The sequence below is a fragment of the Pleurodeles waltl genome, chromosome 1_1, assembly GCF_031143425.1.
Source record: "Pleurodeles waltl isolate 20211129_DDA chromosome 1_1, aPleWal1.hap1.20221129, whole genome shotgun sequence".
NCBI lineage: Eukaryota > Metazoa > Chordata > Amphibia > Caudata > Salamandridae > Pleurodeles > Pleurodeles waltl.
This window is the reverse complement of record NC_090436.1, coordinates 594,144,240-594,165,037: the sequence shown is the minus strand read 5'-3', so window position 1 is coordinate 594,165,037 and position 20,798 is coordinate 594,144,240.

Here is a 20,798-nt window from a genome sequence, read left to right as displayed (position 1 = left end):
ATCACAGTCAAATGTATTGGCAAACTTGCAGTTATCCAAGTAACAGTAATGTTTGTTTAATTTTTAGTTGGTTAGACATAGCTGTGCAACTGAGCTCTAAGGCTCAGGTTAACATACTTTCACTTGTCATTGATATTTTATTTTCATCATATGACTCCTTTCTTAGTCGTTACCTTTGTGTTGGTGAAACAAATCACATTTGTTATTTTGCCCTATACAATGACATTGCAAAAGACCTATTTAAAATGAACTGTTAAATTGTGTGAGAAGCTGAACGGCGGGAGAGGAGCTGCAGCATTACCTGGTGGCATTATTTGGAAAAGAGTTCTTAGTTGTGGAGGATGTGAGTCCTACCTAATTAGTGCCCAACTTCTGTCAGGTCAAACAAACGGTATCAATATTTAAAGCCTGAACTCAGCCCCTCGTAGTTATGACACAAAACAGGAAGCCTTAACTTTAAAAAAATAAGAACAATTAAAAAGCATCAAGCCAAAGTAAAGTGCCACCCAGAAATCACTGTTTGTGGTTGACCAGGACATAGTTATGGTTTCAGTCAGACTGGATGGAGCTGAGGTCGGACACAAGAAGTGAGTTGGCCTGTTCAAATCATTTGCCTTCTGACTTAGGGCCTGATTTAGATCTTGGCGGTGAGGAATACTCCATCACAAATTAACAGATATCCCATCCGCCATATTACCATCCCATTATATCCTATGGAGATTGTAATATGGAAGAAGGGAGATTCCATCTGTCAGAATCAGTTTGGCTGAGTGTCTACTCTGTCACAATTGTGACGGGTAGCCCGACCACTGTATTTCAAGTTCCCTAGGCTTTAATGGAATTGTAATACAGCTGAAGAGATATCCGTCACATTTGTCAAGGAGTAACCCCTTTGCAAAACTCCAAATGAGGCCCTTAGTGTTTTATGGAAGCAGAAATTATGAATTGCTGCCGAAGCCAGATAGTTGCTGAACACAGCACTGCCAAAATCAGTGATTTTGACAGAAAAAGCTTGAAGCCAGAAACGTCAAATTTCATGACCACCAACATCCTCCTGAAGGATGCCTTTTGTAGCTTTGCCTGGTTAAGACTTCTATTTTTGGGCTTTGTCTCTGTTTTTTGGAGCTAACAATCCTCCAGCAGTGCAAGAGTGATGCTATATTTGACAAACCTCTTGAAATTGGACACCTTTGTCATAAGGTTCTGGTGAATCTTTGAAGGTCTTGGAAGTTAAAAAATGGTTTAAGGGCCCTATTATGAGTATGGCAGTCCATAGGACCACCGTACCCGCTCTGGTGGTCGCACTGCTGCATCCCTGGTGGTTCAAGCACAGATTAAAATTCTGGCATTTGGACCGCAAGGAAACAGCTGCCACTGCCAGGATCAGCGATCCTGACTGGCTAGCAGTGGTGAAAATTGTGGTCAGCAATGGTGGTACCGAGTTCGAAAACATCGTGCTGCTCACGGCTTTCCTTTCTGCCAGCTTTTCCTTGCCATCATGGGGTCCCACCGATGAAAAGCTGGTAGGAATGCAGTTTTGGGGCCACAGGGGGCCCCTTGTAGGAAGCTGGCTCTCTATATAGGGTCCACAAATGCTGTGCACTGTGCAGAGAGTCAGAGCAACCCCACCTTCGTATCCAGAGGTGTTAAGTAAACCGCTTAATGCTCTATTTTTAGTGGTAGCTTGATCGAGTATTTAGGCTAATCTTGGAAAAGTGCTAAACATTTGTTGTACTCACAGTATCAATAATTTTGGACACACACTCAGAAGAATAACTTGAGACCAATTTACACAAATACTTCAGATTTTTATAAAATTATTAAGACATAGATAATCATAATCGGGTAAGTACCTTTTTAAGTTATGTTATTTCAAATGTTATCCAAAAGAATATTTTTGTGCGTAATTACAAACCATAGGAACCAATGAAAGAAAACGTAATAATGCATATTAAATCAGGCAATGCTCTCCCAAGTGTCACCTTCTGTTTTTACATTGAGGTAATTTAGATGTCTTGTGATCCAGCTGGAGAACTTCCCAGTTGAAGCAGGTGCAGGGGCTGAAAGTCTTGGAACTGGTGCAGAGCGGAGAAAGGGACCACTTGGAAACACACTGCACAGACGGACTAAAAGGTAAATCTGGTAGTTCCCCTTGGAGTATGGAGGTCGCAAGGGGTTTGGGACCCCAAAAGCACAACTGTAGGGGCCAGGGAGGTGGGGTTCGGTGTATATAGGTCAGCCAAGGGCTGTGCATCAAGGAGGCTTTGGAGCCAGGTACAGGTCACTTTGAGATGGATTGCAGGTCAGCAGGGCCACTGTAGGGGGTGTCCTGAAGTCCCTCGACTGAGGATTGCTTTTGGTACTCAAAGAGTCCTGAGTGGACTTTTCTTCTGAGTGTTCAATGCTGGGGGTCCAGTACCACAGCCTCTGGGGTTTCTATCTGATATCCAGTGGACCCGTCAGTGGCTATTGTTGAGTCCTAGGTGCAGCAGGCAGGGTTTGGTGCATTTTTCTTCTTGCAGCAGGACTTCTGTTCTCGAGCCTTGAGTACTTCTTTGTTGCTGGTTGTCTTGTGTCCATCAAATCTGATCTATAGGTCTTTGGATGCCCACTAAATACTGCATTTAGTCAGCATTAAGGTGAGTACCTGGTACTGGCCATTGGACTACTTGCCTTAGGGTGGCTACACCACTATGTGACCACTTCCTGTCGGAAGATGTCACATCTCTAACCCTGATAGGCTATTCTCCTGCCATCCAAGATGGAGCAGGCTGGGGGTGGTCACTCCTCTTACTCTGGCTGAGTTTTGCCGGTTTTCCCCCTCAAAGTCGGGGGAAAACCGTTGAGTGTCCATCTGGTGCTAGCAGCAGAGTCAGAAGTCAGATTTCAAAGGGGGTAAAGTTTTGGAAGCTGACAGCTGGGCTTGTGTGTCTGCCTGGGGGAGGAGGTTTGACAGCTCCACCCAGGAAAGGCTTTGTGTTCTGGCTTCTGAGAGCAGAGGCTCTCACCCCAGGAGTCCCGATTTGTTTCTGGAAGTAGCAGGCTGGTAACAACCAGTCAGCAACCATGCCAGTGCTGGTAGGTTTTGCAGGGGGACACCTCTAAGGTGCTCTCTGGGTACATGTTATAATAAATCCAACACTGGCATCAGTGTGGGTTTATAATCCTGAGTTGTTTGATAACAAACAGCCAGTATTCAGAGAAGTCATTATGTAGCTGGGGAACTCATAATGACCAGTGTCGAGCACATGTATTTGGCTCCCCTGTACACTTACTATGCCTTAAGATTTTGTAAAGACACAGTGGGGGAATATCTGTTCATGCAAACATATTCTCTCTCATATATTATAGTGCATCCTACCTTAGGACTCTAAGGCCTGCCAGAGGGGTGACTTACCAACTTACCTATAGTGCAGGCAGTGTTAGTAGACAGGGCATTCCTGGTGAGGGCCATGTCGACTTAGCAACTTTTAAATGCACCTTGTCATGCAATTGCAATGGCAGTCTGCATGAGGCTGGTGGGGGGCCTCTCAGAGTAGCACAATTGATGCTGCAGCTCTGGGGGCCTCTCTTCAGTACCCATGCCCTGGGTACCAGAGGTATAATTCACTAGGGACTTACAAGGGTGGCTGAAGTGCCAATACATAGTACCGTTTTTGGGAAAGAGATCTGGCCCTGGGATGAGGCCTTTAACAGTAGCCCAGGGCACTTACAATTTTGAAACCACATCATTTCCAGGCACAAAAGTAGGGGCTAACCATGCACAAAGAGGCCCTTTTTCACATAACCCCACCTCCAATGAAAGGACATGAACCTACCCTCTCCTGTGGGGATTCTTCATCCTCTAAGTGAAAGAACCTGGAAATGCCATCTGCATTGGCATGGACAGTCCTAGGTCTGTGTTCCACTTTAAAGTCCATTCCCTGTAGAAATATGGATCACCTAAGAAGTTTAGGATTTTCACCTTTCGTCTGTTGAAGCCAACTGAGAGGCCTGTGGTCTGTTTGAACTATGAAGTGAGAGCCAAACAAGTATGGCCTCAGCTTCCTCAAGGCCTAGACCACAACAAAGGCTTCCCTCTCTATGACACTCTATTTTTGTTCCCTAGTGAATAGTCTTCTGCTTGTAAACACAACAGACTGGTCATGTCTCTCATCTTTGGACTGGGCTAGGACTGCTCCTATCCCACGTTCTGAGGCATCTGTTTGGAAAATAAACCGCCTGGAGTAATCTGGAGCTTTCTGGACTGGGGCAGAGCACATTGAATCCTTTAGAGTGCCAGAGGCCTTTTAACAACTCATTGTCCAGTTGATATTTCTGGGAATTTTCTTGGAGGTAAGTTGTGCGAGGAGGGGCACTATTGTGGCATAATCCTTCACAAACCTCCTATAGTATCCAGTCAAGCCAAGAAATGCCCAGACCTGTGTTTAGGTATTTGGAGCTTCCCAAGCCTGAATTGTCTAGGCCTTCTGCTGTATGGGTTGAACTTGGCCTCCACCTACCAGGTGGCCCAAGTACGCAACCTTTCCCTGCCCTATCTGGCAGGTACTGGCCTTGATACTCAGGCCTGCCATTTGTAGGTCCTCAAGGACCTTTCCAAGGTTGATGAGGTGATCCTGCCAGGTGGAGCTGTAGACAGCAACATCATTTAGATATGCTGCATTAAAGGATACCAGCCCAACCTGGACTTGGTTCACCAACCTCTGGAAGGCAGAGAATGCTGATCTCTCTTGAGGTCAGACCAATTTGCCAGTACGCAGATGTGAGATTAAAGGTACTAGGGTATTTGGCTGTCCCTAATATGTCAATGAGCTCATCAGCTCTTGGAACTGAATGTACGTCATTTTTGGTGACAGAGTTGAGACCCCTGTAGTCCACACAAAACCTAATTTCCTTTTTCTCTCACTTGGAGTGAGGTTTGGGCACTAAAACTATTGGGCAGCCCATGGACTCTCAGAGGGTCCAATGACACCCAAATCCAGCATCATGTTTACCTCCACTTGGATGCTCTCTCTGACGTGGTCTGACTGCCTATAAATTTTGTTTTTGACAGGCAAGCTGTCACTAGTGTCCACATCGTGGGTATACCGGTTAGTCTTATCAGTGGTCAGAGAGAATAGGGCAGCATAATGGTTGAGGGCTTCCCTGCAATCAGCCTGCTGTTGGCCTCTGAGGGTATCTGACAAAATCACTCTATCCACAGAGCCATCTTGTGAGTTGCTGGAGAGAAGATCAGGGAAAGGTTCACTCTTGTCTTCCTGTCCCTCATCTGTAACCGTGAGCTTGGCCACATCAGCCCTATCAAAATAGGGCTTCAGGCAGTTGACATGTATGACCCTTTTGGGATTCTTGTAACTGCCAGGGTCAACAAGGTAGGTGATCTCCCCTTTTCATTAAGTATGGGTAGGACCCAGACCACTTGTCTTGGAGAGCCCTAGGAGACACAAGCTCTGATACCCAAACTTTCTGCCCTGGTTGGAACTCCACCAGTGCAGCATTTTGGTCATACCAGTGCTTTTAAATCTCCTGGCTGGCCTGAAGATTTTTACTTGCTTTTTCCATGTACTCAGTGATCCTGGAATGTAGGCCAAGCACATAGTCCACAATGTCCTATTTAGGCTCTTTGCGAAGTCTCTCCCAGCCTTCCCTCACGAGACTTAGTAGTCCTCTAGCAGAATGCCCAAACAAATGTTTAAAGGGGGAAAACCTTACTCCCTTTTGTATCACTTCCCTGTAGGCAAAAGCAGATATGGAAGTAAGACATCCCATCTTCTTCTGAGTTTTTCAGGGAGTCCTCCAATAAATGCCTTTCAATGTCTGGTTAAATCTCTCAGCCATTCTATTGGTCTGTGGATAGGTTTTGGGTAGTGAGCTTGTTAGTCACTCTACACTCCTGCTATCTGTGTTTTAAGTATGCAGACATAAAGTTTGACCCGCGTCTGATACTACCTCCTTAGGAAAGTCAACTCTGGTAAAAATACCCAGGAGGGCCTTGGACTCTGCAGGTGCAGTGATGGTCCTAAGTGGAATGGCTTCAGGGTACCTAGTGGCATGATCTACTACCACTATAATGTACCTGTTTACTGAAACTGTTTGAGGGTCTAGGGGGCCAACACTGTCAACCCCTACCCTTTCTAAGGGTACCCTAGTAGGATTAAGGGGGCCTTAAGGAGCCATCCTGCCTTGTCACTAACTTGGCAGGTGACAAAGGACTGACAAAAGTGCTCCACCTTCTGGCACATTCCAGGCCAGTAAAAGTTATTGATTAGCCTGCTCCACATGTCCATCCTCCTAATAAACCCTGTGGGTACCACTGACACTACCCTTTTCTTCTTGTGCAGCATGCTGCCTCAGGCCTTCAAGAGTGGGACAGGTAATTTTTCACTGGCACTGACTCTAAGAGCTCTGGGTGGTAAGGCCCAAGGTCTGCAGGCTCAATTCCCTCTGGGGATACAAATCCCTCTTCCTGGGAAAAGGGGTTCTGACTTGTGGTCTGTTCAAAAGCCAGTCGCCCCTCTTCTTGCCTTTTCTCTTGGAAGCTTGGTAAAATCTTTCAGCATCCAACACCTCTTTTTCACTCTGGAGTTTGCTCTGACAGAACCCCATTCTGGGAGCCCAAGCGTTGCTGCATGAGTTCTCAATTCCATTTCAGCCCAGTGAGACTGCGGCAATTCATTTCCAAGCAGACAATCTACAGGGATGGAGGAGGACACAGCCACTTCTTTCTGTCCACCTACTCCCACCCAGTCAAAAGATACCATACCATTCATGAGGATCTTTGTGACATTGTCAGCATTGGTGACAGGATAAGTTTTCCCTACCGGGTACTGATCTGAGTGACACTAGCCCTCAAGGCTTCTTCCTTAGTCCCATATTAATCAAAGGCTACTGCCTGTACCTTTGCATATTCATGGGCCAGGCAGCACAGGACAGATCTACCCTCTCTCATGGACTAATGTTGCCTCTGTGGGTTCACTGTCATGGTCAGGCCACAACTGTGATCCCATCTGACGAATAGCAACTGCATTTACTGCAAGTGGACTTGAGGCATTTTTTCTTGTTTTACAGCTAGGATCTCCAGTTGGGTGACCTCTGTTCTTGCAGTCATGGCACCAAGCCTTGTTGGGATCAAAGTTCCTACCTTTGGACCCACCCCTAGGCTGTGAGGAGTCTCTGGGTCCACTCTCCTGAACAGGTTTTTGGGGGCCTGATGAAGACTTCTTGCTTTTATTTTGGTCACCAATTCCCTTTGGTTGGGGGGGGGTTTGGCCTTGTTCTTTTGATCTCCCCCACCAGTAGTTGTTTTTATCACCCTTATTTGACACAGTGGTCTGCCTTCTTCCCAACTCTAGAGGAGAAAGTAGAGCAAGGTCTACCAGGAACTCATTTAGTTTCTCTTTGTAACAATTACTCAAGAGATGCTCTTTCATAAGTAAATATAAAGCCCATCATAATCTTATACCTTGTTACCTTCTATCTGGCCACCTAGAAGATTTGTTGAATAGTCCACAAATTCTACCCAGGACTGACTCTGGGTTTTTCGAGTTCCCCTGAATCTAATTCTGTATTCTTCAGTTGTTAGCCCAAAGCCCTCACTCAGGGTGGCCTTCATGAGGTCACAGGACTTGGCATCTGCCTCATTCAAGGTCAGGAGTCTATCCCTCCACTTCCCTGAGAACAGTTCCCATAACAAAGAGCCCCAATGTCTTCTATCTACTTCCCTGGCTATGCAGGCTCTCTCATAGGCAGAAAACCACTTGGTGATATCATCACACTCTGCAAAAGGGACAGACAACTCCCTTTGGGAGTTTTAGGTTGTCGTACGGAGCCTTGAATCACTACAAGACTGATGGATTAGGGGTGGCAGGACCTCTGGTTCTAGGTGAGTAAGTCACTCCCACACCAGTTGGCAGCTGTCAGACCAACCCTCCTGGCTTTCCAGCAGCACCTCACTAAAACACAAATAGTAAAGGCAATTTCTGGCAGCCTAGTGCATTGACTCTGAAATCCTCTCCGGGAAATCATAGTGCAACAAGTCTTACCCTTTTCTCTCGTTAGTAATGAGTCTCTTACACACACACACACAGGCAAGAAAGAAGATGCAGGACAGTTTTCAAGTCTCCAATCAGGCGGTGTAAAGACATAAAGGCTGAGGTCTGTTGCAAAGTGGTGTGCAGTATGGATGGAATATCCTGGGTGGATCTCTTTCTAAAGACCTTGGTCTCACAGCGTGTTTTTATAAGGCCCATGTTATTGCCGGTGCAGACATTCTGCCGTGGATATGTACCTAAACATTAGATTGTGTGCGGAAACTTGGATCCGCAATATCATAAAAAACATATTCACATTCTGTTCTTGTCTAACTTGAAGTAAAGGGACATGATGACTATCCAATACATACATTGCTGATGATGTCTCTTTCACAAGTGGCAACTGATTATGAAATAAAAACATTTCTCCTAAAATGCAAGAAGTGCAAGCAATGCTGAAATGAATAAAAATGAATACTAAAACAGAGCATGTTTATCTAGGTAAAAGAGCATAGGCTTGGAAGCTGAAGAAAAGCAAAACTCCGGTACCCAACAACTAAAATGGATCCACAACACCCTCCCCTATTGCCGAAACAAGGGTGTAAAATCCAAAGTCTAAAAATGCTCTAAACTAAAAATCTAAAAGCAAATTGATAATTATACATAAAAGATATAACGTCAATAGTGACAAGCAAAACATGGCCGGCAGACAGGCGGAATTGAAAGGCAAATTGGGGTCACACTTTATACTTTTTACCAAAAGCTAGTGGTCAATTAAAAAATAATCATGGTCTCACAAAGTTCTCTAGTGTCATTGATGGATATTGAGACGAGAAATGACTCCACTTGTGCAGGTGATAGATTAATCAAAGAATTAGCAAAGGGATCCATGGAGCAGAAGTGTGCAGGAACCTTAACCGCAGAATGACCTGCAGAGACTGCACCGTCCATTGGGCCAGATGTCGTTAGATCCAGCAAATCCACAAGCTGTGGCTCATGAGATGCCTCGTGAATCATCCTCAGTCTTAAGGGGCATGTCCGTGAATGAACCCTCATTGAGAACCTTCATAGATCCTCCTCCACAGGAGGTACAGGCTGCACAGCAAGAAACACTATTGGTGTACATTCAAAGGTGCACCAAATAAAGTGAGAAAACTGGCTGCTTCCAGCAAGGAGGTTCCAAAGTACTGCGTCATGCAATCATGACATAGCCACGTCGGTGGTAGCTCCATCACTCTGTTTGGCTGAAGTAGGGCAGCCACTGCCTAGCAAAAATAGTAGCAGGAATATACCACCAATCAACACCAAAGTAATTTGTGGAGAAATTGGTATTTAATAGGGACTCCATCTCGGCTGATGACCTCGCTATCTGGAGATCATATGTCTCTCTGATAGATGTCAAGGTCACTTGTTTTTTAAACCAATAGTTTCTGCTCAGCTTGTCCACATTTACATTAGAAGTAGCAATGTGGGGTGACAAGTCTGCAAATCTTATCTCTTGTGTGGGTGGAATAAATGATGGCTGCAACAAGTTACCATTTGAGAAACCAAAATGACATAGGAAATTCCAGACTTTACACTGCAGCAACTTTCATCATTCAGATCCAAATAACTTCCCTTTGAAAAGTATCTGAAATACTTGACGAATCAAAAAGACGGAAGTACCCTTCAGTTGGTAAGTCAAGTTTGCGACCTCCGCATTGCAAAGACCATGTAAGGACACATGTTCACAACTCATAGAATGACTAACAATAGTCTCACATTCGCATCCGCTGAGAAAGACTTCTGTTTCGCGTTCAGATATTTGAAATCAAAAGACGACTCTCACACTTCATGTATGTAACTGTCTCCTAGGAGCTCATATCTACCAACAGCAAAATGTTTCAAACCGTTTGTGAAATGAAAGGTGGAACTGGGCAAATTTACAACTCAATGTATCAATTCCCAGCTGAGGGAATTTCTGCCACAGTAAATGCCACTTTTTTACTTTTCAATGTTAAGCATCATGCAACTAGTTTCTTCTTTAGCCAATGTCTATTGTTCCCTAGATAAATTAAAAGCGACAAATAAATTGCTACTGTTTATGTGTTTCTAGGGCACATAACCATTTTTCAAAAAGTGCAGTGCATGAAGGAATGCAGTTGACTCTGCCCATATTGTAAAACGGACATGTCATTCTGAATGATGTCAATTGCAGAGGACACAATATTATTTAAGTTGTATATTCTGTTGGACCAGTTGTTCATGCCATTGTCAACAACAGCAAAAGCCTTTTCGTTGTTTTCCTTATCTATCTACCTTAAACGTGCAGCAGTTCCCATTTGCGAAAGCTTCCAAATCTCATTGTATATGGCTTATAGGAAACATTTTGAGCATGGCTTCCTAGGTCCTAACAGGAAATATTGTAAGTCCATTTCCTCAGAAAGGAGACTAAGATGTTGCTTTCCACATGCTAAGGTGGAGGAATGTAACCATTGTTAGCACGGTTTACCCGGACTGCATGTAGTAACTATACCGAGTATTCCCCTGAGACATACAGAGGGTCTGGCTGGCTTGCTTTGAAACCCCCTGAGGACATAACAACATGTGTCCCTTGGCCACAAAGACCACCCGCCGGGACTGGAAAGTGAAAAATTAAAGGTACCATTCTGAACCCAAGCTGTTAGTTGACATTTATAAGCGTTGCCAATTATAAAATTTAGCTGGTGTGGGGATGCTAGGCGTGTTCATTTCATTTATTTTTGCTAAACCCTAGCATGATATTTGTTGAACGGTTTCATTCAAAAATATAATTTGCAGGAGAATGAGGCATGCTCTAAACAAAGCTACTCTGTATCTGCCAATCTTTTATTCCTATACACTTTTCACATCAGTAGTGTTCTAATACTCGTAGCCCTCAACAGCAAGTCGGGAAACAAAGGTGTCTGAGTAAATCAGTTTTGTGTCAGTTAGCAACATTTTCCTCATTCTGGAAGGTGGTAATTTGAAATAATATGACTCAGCATTTTTAGTGTCATGCCCAGTGAAATATGCAAACTTTTCTATATATGTTTTGGAGCTCCCCACAGGTGGAGTCAGACAATGTTCCTATTGATTGTGTGATTGAAAACTGATCTTGTTTTACTAGCTTGGTGCAAAAAGTAATGTCCCCAATGGTTGTAACAGAACATTTCCCCATAGTTCGCTGGTTCAGTCTGTTCATATACGCACACACACACACACACATATATATATATATACATATATATATACATGTCATCCCCGTGCAAAAGTTGCATGGTTCACCTCAGAGAAACTAAAACAACTGAAAAAGGCCTGCAAAAAGTGTGAAGGAAAATGGAGAGCGAATTATGATGACACGGACAAACAGACTTACAAAACCTCTTAGAAGAAATATCACTATGCTATTCACAAAGCGTGAATTGATGACTTTGCAAAGAGAAAAAAACAGTCTGCAAATTCTGTGAAAGAACTATATTTGATCGTCAACCCTTTTATCAAACCAGAGCAACCCAATGGGTTCCCATCCCCATCGAAAGAAAGCTGTGAGGAGTTGGCTCTTTACTTTTCCAGGAAAGCAGGAAGAATTTATGATGCCTTAGCCGGTCCGAGGGGCATTGGAGAGAATTCAGGAGGAGACCTTATAATTAGGACCAGCAATGTGAAATTTTCCACATTCTCCCAGCTGACTTTAGAGCAGGTTTTGATCGTGGCAAGCACGGTCAAATCAGGCTCACCAAGGGACTCTGCCCCAGTGGACATCCTGTGAAAAGGAGGAGATGTGGTGTTTTCTGCCCTGACAAACATATATAACTGCTTTATTGAGAAGGGTAGTGCCCCACATGAATGGAAGGATGCAATCATATGGACTTTACTAAAAACAAAACTTCCCTGACCCTGAGGTCCATCATCTGACTCGGAATTTGAGTTTAGGCTTCATGCTGGACAAGCAGCTCACTATGTCATCCCAAGTGCAGTGGACAGCGGGCAGCTGCTTCAGTCTTCTAAGTGCCTTGAGAAAGACTCTGAAGTGTCTGCCATTGGATGCACGAAGAACAGTGATTCAGGGATTCATTCTCTCCCTTCTAGATTACGACAACTCACTGTATCTGAGCAGACCACAGACTGTTAGTGCAAGACTGAAAGGTATTCAGAATGCAGGTGCTCGATTATTAAATGATGTTTCAAAAACTCAATCAAGGCTCTGCACTGGATCCTATTAACTGCACAATATAGTTTAAAGCCCTCTGCATTGTGCATCAAGCTAACAAAACCAGGGCCCATCTATTCTGTGGAGACTGATTACTCCTCATCAATGTAACAGAGATCTTAGGTCCTATAATCTTGACCTCCTAGAAGTTCCCAGAATCATGTGAACTAGAGGTGCTGGTCGGTCATTTAGATTTCTGGCACCAAAAATCTGGAATTCTTTATTCATGGAGTTGAGAAAAGTAACCAATTACATGAGTTTCAGAAAAAAATCTAAAAACCTTTCTCTTTCTTGGGTATGTGGTATAGATACCTGTTTTCTTGAGTTAGCAGCAGCAATAGTGCTGGATAGTCTGATGTGTAGCCATTGGCTTCATGAAACTCTGTGATGTGATATGATTAAGGCATCTTCACTTTCAAATACAGTGTAGTATTGTAGCTCAGCAAGCATAGGATCAACTGTTGTAACATCCCAGTCTTTGGAAACAACACCTGGTATAATAACATCAGTCACTGATATTTCAAACACATATGGAATTTGAATGACCTCAGTAGAACTGTATATCAAAGGGCAATTTATCTCAAACAATCCCATCAGGAATCAAAACTGCTGAAATGTTCACAAGAGACAAATCTCTTTGAACTTTATGGGAAGATAAATAAGATGTTAAAACCTTGTCCATAGGCTCAATAATAGAGCATTCAGGACAATAATGATCATTTTTCAAGAAAAGGAAAAAATGAAAAAAACAATCCAAAGAAGAAAGACAAGCAGTGTCAACATTATCCACATGTAATATCATGGATAAGCCAAATAGTTAGTTTTAAGCCATATGTACAGCTTATATGATGTTGATACAGTTTCTGTTGTATAAGCAGATGAGTCAGAAGAAAAGTCATCAAGTATCAATGAAGTAACCAGAAGCAGTCTGTGCAAACACATGAGCTGGTGCATAGCTGGTGGATGAAGGTTCATGATAGATGATACCAGCTGTCTGTGTTGAATTGGAGCAATATAGTTCCACATCTTGGACGTGTCTTTTCAGTGAAGTGATGACTGGAATCAGCAGAAGCTCATTCTCCACCCTTCCCATCATCGAGGAAGCAATTGTATCATTATTGTACAAATTGGTGCTTGCAGAAACATTGTTTGTAGCTTGCAGAGGTGTATGCTATTGGATAGGGAGAGGGGAGAAGGTACTACCCAAGGGTCCTCATGGTCTACTGTGCAGGATTGGCCACATGGTGCTATTTGACATTGTCAATAGAGACAAATCTGTTTCCTTTGGAATCAGGCAGCGGTGGTAAGATGACAATTCTGGTACCATGTATTCGCAGGACTGGGACTGGTGCTCTGTAGGATGGCCCAAACTCCTTCCTTACAGCCATCCTTTCACAAACCAGATCCCCTACTTTAGGAATCCAGCCAGTAGATGTTGTTTGCAAATCCCTTATTCCCAAGGTGGCGATACAGGCGGATAAATTGTCATCTAAAAATTGCTGTAGCTTCTGTAAAACAGAGACACATTCATACATGCCAACGGTGTGTCTGCTGCCACCACTCCAGGACCGTCAAGATCTGAGACATACATAGGTATCACAAATAATACCTCATAAGGGATGCAACCTCCCAAGGACCTTCTGGGCAGATTATTTAATGCTCCATGACCCTTATATAGCTGATGAAGCCAATTACGGACTGAACCTAATACTTTCACTGTTAAGGATTCCTTTAAGTCTTGATTCCTCCTCTCCACAACTGAATTAACCGCAGGATGATATGGGGAAGAGTAATGGAGTTCAACACCTATCATCCTCATGGTGTCCCTGAATGCCATAGAGGCAAAATTAATGCCCTGGTCTGAGTGGAATGCTGTAACCGTTTATGTACCTATAAAGACCTACAAATCTTTAATAACAGTTTGCGCGTTACATGATCAATGTGGCCACATCCACAGAAATATAAAACAAGAGCCCACAGTGACTTATGCATTTGTATGCACCATCAGTTTGTAAGGCACCACAATGCCCCAGGTACACACATTGTAATGGTCTGTTTGACATTAAGAGGAACGTCTGTGGTGGGTGTTTAATGTTGGATCCTTTTATTTGTTGGCAAATTTCACAACAAAGGACATATTGCTTGGGCTGTTTGCATAGACCTGGCCACCAAAAGCGCTTTTGTAAAAGAGAAATTGTGCCCGCTATGCCTGCATGATCAAAAGTGACATCCTTATGCATTTCTTTGATAAGGTTTGGTCCCTGATCTTTGCTGGGGATCACACGATCTCTCACTCCTGGAATGGTTGCAAATGCAACATTCTGAGCACTAACACAGTATGTATATTCAATGTCATGTGAGGGAGAGCTATTGCAGCAGCAGAAGCTGTAGCTACTGTAGATTTGGCAGCTTCATCAGCTAGTATATGTCTTGCATTAGAGATGGGGTCTTTGGTTGACATTCAGGTTACCCCCTGTTCAAGCAGGGACCCTCACTCTAGTCAGGGTAAAAGAGAATAACCCTCAGCTAACCCCAGCTTACCCCCTTGGTAGCTTGGCAGAGCAGTAGGCTTAACTTCAGAGTGCTAGGTATAAAGCATTTGTACCAACACACACAGTAACTCAATGGAAACTCTACAAAATGACACCACACCAGTTTAGAAAAATAGGAAATATTTATCTAAACAAAAAAAGACCAAAACAACAAAAATCCACAATACACAAGTCAAGTTATCAATTAAAGATCAAAAAGAGTCTTTAAGTAGTTTCAAACACACACTAACGCTGTCAGCGTGAAAAAGTACCTTGGGTGCGTCAAAAATAACCCTGCATGTACGAGTGTGCATCAAAAAGGGCTTGCGATGCATTGATTCCACTCACAAGCGGGACCTTACGTCATTTCTCCTTTTGCTGGGTCAGGGCGCGTCATTTCTTCTCTCTGCAGGAGAGCGATGCTTCGATCAGGTCAGCACTCGGGTCCGGCCAGGCCTTGTGTTGTTTTTCCAAGCCAAGCAGTACTTGAGTCAGAAATCCAGCCGCACGATGATCCGAAAACCCCGCAGTGCTGGTTGTGATCTCCCAGCCTCCGTTGGCGATGCTGCGTGTTGTTTCTCCTGCTCCGTGCATTGATTCTTGCCCAGGCCAGGCCCCAGACACTCACCAGGGGGTTTGAGACTGCATTGTGTGAGGGCAGGCACAGCCCTTTCAGGTGTGAGTGACCATTCCTCCCCTACCTCCTAACACAGATGGCTAATCAGGAAATGCAGACTACACCCCAGCTCCCTTTGTGTCACTCTATAGTGTGAGGTGCAGCCAGCCCAACTGTCAAACGGGCCCAGACAGGGAATCCACAAACAGGCAGAGTCACAGAAATGGTAAAAGCAAGAAACTGCTCACTTTCTAAAAGTGGCATTTTCAAACACACAATCTTAAAATCAACTTTACTAAAAGATGTATTTTTAAATAGTGAGCTCAGAGACCCCAACACCACATGTCCATCCGCTCCCAAAGGGAATCTACACTTTAAACAGATTTAAAGGTAGCCCCCATGTTAACCTATGAGAGGGACAGGCCTTGCAACAGTGAAAAACGAATTTAGCAATATTTCACTGTCAGGACATATAAAACACATTACTATATATCCTACCTTAACCATACACTGCACCCTTCCTTGGGGCTACCTAGGGCCTACCATAGGGGTGTCTGACATGTAAGAAAAGGGCAGGTTTAGGCCTGGCAAGTGGGTACACTTGCCAAGTCGAATTTACAGTAATACTGCACACGCAGACACTGCAATGGCAGGTCTGAGACATGGTTACAGAGCTACTTATTTTGGTGGCACAATCAGTGCTGCAGGCCCACTAGTAGCATTTGATGTATAGGCCCTAGGCACCTCTAGTGCACTGTACTAGGACTTACTAATAAATCAAATATGCCAATCATGGATAAGCCAATTACATACACATTTTGTAAAGGACCACTTGCACTTTAGCACTGGTTAGCAGTGGTAAAGTGCCCAGAGAAACAAAAACATTAAAATCAGAGTCTAGCACACATCAACAACCTGGGGAACAGAGGCAAAAAGTTAAGGGAGACCACGCCAAGGATGAAAAGTCTAACATCTTGCAATGAGTACTCCTACACGTTGATGGCCCCATGTATGTCCTATATGAGCATCAGGTTATCTGTCCTTAAAATCAGCTACCCTCCTCTACAATGTTCTGTATTTAATGGTGTTCCCCTTGGAGTCTCTGAACCCGTTGAAATGCCAATGATTGTGATAATAATTGTAGGACTGGACACAGTAATATGAATAACAGACAATTGGTGTGGGTTGTTCTGAATCCATATGTTCCAGGGCCAATATTAGATCCATAAGCTCTGCCAGCTGTGCAGTGCAGTCCCCTAAGGTTTGTGTGTAGGTATTTTGAGGGTGGAATGCACCGTCTCTCATTACCCCGCTTATGGCTGCACAAGCAGTTGAAATTGATGTTTAGTGCCTACAGCTGGTTGAGCTGAACCATTAGTGTAAATGATGGTTTGATGTTGATCAAGTATTAGTATATTGGTAGGTGCCGGGTACTCCTGCTCATATTGGAGAAATTCTCGTGTTTGTAATTTTGGGTAAAAAATGTAATCAACATCCGTGGCAGTCAGGGAAGTTGCCCATTGAATCCAGCATGGATGTAATGGTTTAGTGTTAGGAATACTTGCTTTGGCAACAGCCTCTAAGGCTGGCACTGCGGAAATGACAATAATGTGTTTCCCTTGGGCTAGTGGCCTCTCTTTTATGACAGACATCTGTACAGCAGTCAGTATATTTTCTGTGGGTGCAAAACGTTGCTCTTTATTTGAATACATATGGGATTGATATTCTAGGAGTACTCTGTCATCCTCAATGGAAGTGACATAGATAAACCCAATGGCACCAGCAATTATTCTGATGACCAAGTTTGTTTTGTTGTTCCATGTGTGTAAGTGTTTTGATTCTAGCATGTCCTGCTGAAGCTCTCTGAGGATGCATGTATGTTCAAGGGTCCAATGTTTGTTTGAAAAATCATATTAAATTAAGTCATAAAGAGGTTTTATGTGCTGTGCATAGTCAGGCATGTATGTTTTGCCAAACTTGAAGAAACCCAGCAATGACTGTTGTAACTTGATGGTATTTTCTGGTTGAAGTTGTGCACATTTATCTGTGTCTCAGACTACAGTGAAGCAAAGGACATGTCCAGAATGAGAATAGTAATCTGAGGATATTTGTTGTGCACTGTCATGAAAGAAATGTGATGGAGGATATTGCATTGTCCTGAAGAAGGTAGTGGAAAGATTTTGAGAGACCACTGAAACGTGTCGACGCATGTTGAATTTCTGGACCAATTGGAACTGCCTGAAATAGATTTTGAAATTGGACATACAAATCTAATGGACAGTATATACCAAACTTTGAACAGCATAAGACGACAGACTATGGAATTTGTCTTGTGTTTTGTCTCCCATTTTATGTGGTGCCAACTGATTGGATTTAGGATTATTTTTAGTATTTATTTTTTCATGAGGCATTTTATTTGTGTTTTTTATATGGGATTAATTATTAAAAATTGTTTTAGATATTGCCTTTATCAAGAGTGATCATTGGTGGGTGTGTTTGATTGTGCAGTGTGCTGAGTGGTGGATAGGTTTTGTGTTCCCCCAGGTTTATTTACTTTTTTATCACAATGCTGCATCTTCCCCTTTAATATTGCTTAAGATGTTTCAGGAGACTGTGTCAAAGTTGCGCATCAGTTTCATCTCCAAGTACAGGGCGAGGGATGCCCCGTGTTCATTCTGAATTTGTTTTAACACTTCTGGTAAATTGGCAAGTGTCGGGCTACCATGTGTGGTTGTGTAGGTTGTGTTGAAGACTGTACCCCAAGCGGTGCAGCTCCCTACTGAGCAAACAATTACAAATTGCAAACACATTGCAAGAATTCTATTTTTATCTTGGGGTCTCGTATGGGGAAACACTGCTTCTAGCTGATTTGTTTTTTGTGCTATCCAGAACAGAATTATTTCCCATTTCTTGGGTGCTTTGTCTTTTATTGAGTGTACTGTTCAAGAATTAATTCCTGTAGCTATGAATTGATGGGCAGCTGGAGCAGCCCTCGCTGGGGCAGTGATCAAAGTCTGCATTACGTACTGTATTAGTTGTCTGTATATTATTAGTAGCTCATTGTAAAGTGTGCATAAATCACCTACTTTTGTAGCCTGTACTTCAAAATGTGGTGTGTATGTGGCAAACGTGGGCCATGTTGGTGTGTCATTACTTAAAGAACCTAATCTCACAGGTTGTATCACATGTGGAAGGGTGCCATTGAAACACTTTTGGTGGTCTTGATAAGAAAGTGGTATTTGATAAGCTCGGTATCACTGTGGTACGTTCGCTATTCTGTAACTGTGAAATATCTGTGAATTGTCATTTAGTTTAGGAAAGGTGACCCAAGAATAAAATGTTTCTGTTTGGTATGCTTCATGAGCTTCCACAACAAATGTGACTTTCCCACCATTGTCAGTAAAGCCATTAGCGAGAAGAAACTGCATAAGTGCTTGTCTGCAGTCTTCTGGGATGTTCATGGCGTTTGCCATTATAAGGAGAGAGTATCAGAGTTGGGAACACCAATGGGGAAATCCATCCTTTTAAGGTTCAATCTTGAACAACCTACAGTCTAAATAGGTACTCCTTGTTCAGCTGAGGAGGATTATCCCTAAGACCTTGAGGCCCGTATTTATACTTTTTTAGCGCCGCATTTGCGTAGTTTTTTGACGCAAAAACGACGCAAACTTGCAAAATACCATTGTATTTTGTAGGTTTGCGCCGTTTTGCGTCAAAAAGCGGCGCAAATGCGGCGCTAAAAAAAGTATAAATACGGGCCTGAATGTCTATGCATAATGGTACAGAGGGTACCTTACTGCATGTGAAACAGAGATACTCAGGAGACTCGCAAATTAATCCCTAAAAAATCATTGGTGACACCATGCCATATGGACCCTTGTATCTCTACAGGTGCTGGATTAGGGGCAGCAGCACCTCTGGTTGTATTTGACTGAGTCACTCCCACACTGGTTGGCAGTTGTCAACCCATCCCTTTTGGCTTTCTAGCAGCACCTTACCAAAACACAAACAGTAAAGGTGATTTCTGTCAGCCTAGTGCATGGACCTTTAAATCCTCTCAAGGGAATTGTGGTGCAACACGTTTTACCCTTTTCTCACATTATAAATGAGTCTCCTAAACACGAAGGCAAGAAAGAAGATGCAGGACAGTTTTCAATACATTTATTGAAAAGACTGCAATCTATGATAAAATGCAAGTAGCTGCAATGATTACACTCAAGAAAGAAGATGCAGGACTGTTTTCAATACATTTATTGAAAAGACTGCAAACTATGATAAAATGCAAGTAGCTGCAATGATTAGGATAATGACAAGAGACAAAATCAGGATTGTGAGAATAAGCAATGTAAATATGAACAATCCCAACCTTTTTGCAATAAACATTAATATACAAATTCCTCCCTAAAGCATATTGTCTAACCTAAAGAGAGCAAGGTATGATAAATCTATTCTGCCCAAGCCATGTCCATGAGAAGCGCCCAAGACCGTTACCTTAGACCAAGGTTGTCCTCCAGACATAGATGACTGTTCTGCAGGTAGGCCAGTAACCGTGTTGTTGTATCTGTTAGTTGTTATCATGTGGTGAGTGCATTGTGGATATGTGTTCTGCCACAAGCATTTAGATGATGCATCTTATGAGCTTTGATTTGTATTTAATTGATTTGGCACACTGGTTGGGCGGTCCTTCCTGTCCACATTATTTTCCTCTTGGCTTAGCTACTCAAGATGTATCTAGTCGATTAGGCACATCAGAGCGTGTAGCATTAGCTGTTTCTGGGTACCTCCCAGGCATGCAAACTTCATTTGTGAGCTGACAGCTGCCCAATGGCATATAGACATTGGCCTGGTCATTGGAGTTAGAGGAACTGGTCCCCTGGGATTTACAGCCATGTTACAGCAACTACTAAACACAACATACATAAGTCATCCTCTCAGAAAAGTACAGTTCAATTGCAAGTTAACATAGAAGGATTTTAGGACAGATGCACAGTGAGCTGGTGTTTTGCATTGGGTAGACAGTGCCTGCTGGCTTTAGCATTCCTGTCATTGCCTGTACTATACCCACACACTATAAAGTTGAGACCGCCTCAGGTGAATACAGTTCAGTAGCTGCGTAGTGGGAGAAGGGTCATAGTAGCAGAGGACAGTGTTGTTAAGTGCCTGCTAGCCTTAGCATTCCTGTCATTGCCTGTCCTACCCACACACTATACAAATAGGACCTTCTCAAGTGAATACAATTCACAAGTGACTTGTACAACAAAGTGATTTTGGGTGTGGTACACTATTGTTGTTTTTGTAATGGTAGAACAATGCCTGCTGGAAGTTGTAGTGCTTCAAATCCCTGTATTACACACATTACACACAAATGTTTGCCCCAGGTAAGTATACTTCACATAGGAGATGCCAGATAG